Below are 690 nucleotides of genomic sequence, written 5' to 3' on the forward strand. Positions count from 1 at the left end.
TTGGATTTTTCCCTGACCCTGAGTGTCCGGCCCCATGAGACGGTGGTTTTCTCGGCCCCTGGTGGTCCGAGGTCGTTCCCGCTGCCCAGATTCATGCGCCAGGGCCTCCTACAGACAATGCACTTTGATTTATTGCGCTATCTGTAATAGCACCCGAGATATCACCAGATATATCCTGGATTTTTACATGACCTTGGGTGACGGATTCCGAATATCTGTAATTTACTCGGCCCCTGGTGGTCCGAGGTCGTTCCTGCTGCACAGATTCATTCGCCAATGCCTCCTACAGACAATGCACTTTGATTTATTGCGCTATCTCTAATAGCACCCTAGATATCACCAGATATATATTGGGTTTTTCCATGACCCTTACAGTCCAGCCCCATGAGGCGGTGATTTTCTCGGCCCCTGGTGGTCCGAGGTCGTTCCCGCTGCACAGAATCATGCGCCAGGGCTTCCTGCAGACAATGCACTTTGGTTTATTGCGCTATCTCTAATAGCACCCGAGATATCACCAGATATATATTGGATTTTTCCCTGACCATGACAGTCCGGCCCCATGAGACGGTGGTTTTATCGGCCCCTGGTTGTCCGAGGTCGTTCCGGCTGAACAGATTCATGCGCCAGGGCCTCCTGCAGATAATTCACTTTGGTTTATTGCGCTATCTCTAATAACACCCGAGATATCAC

The sequence above is a fragment of the Nomia melanderi genome, unplaced genomic scaffold (assembly GCF_051020985.1).
Source record: "Nomia melanderi isolate GNS246 unplaced genomic scaffold, iyNomMela1 scaffold0083, whole genome shotgun sequence".
In the NCBI taxonomy this organism is placed as follows: domain Eukaryota; kingdom Metazoa; phylum Arthropoda; class Insecta; order Hymenoptera; family Halictidae; genus Nomia; species Nomia melanderi.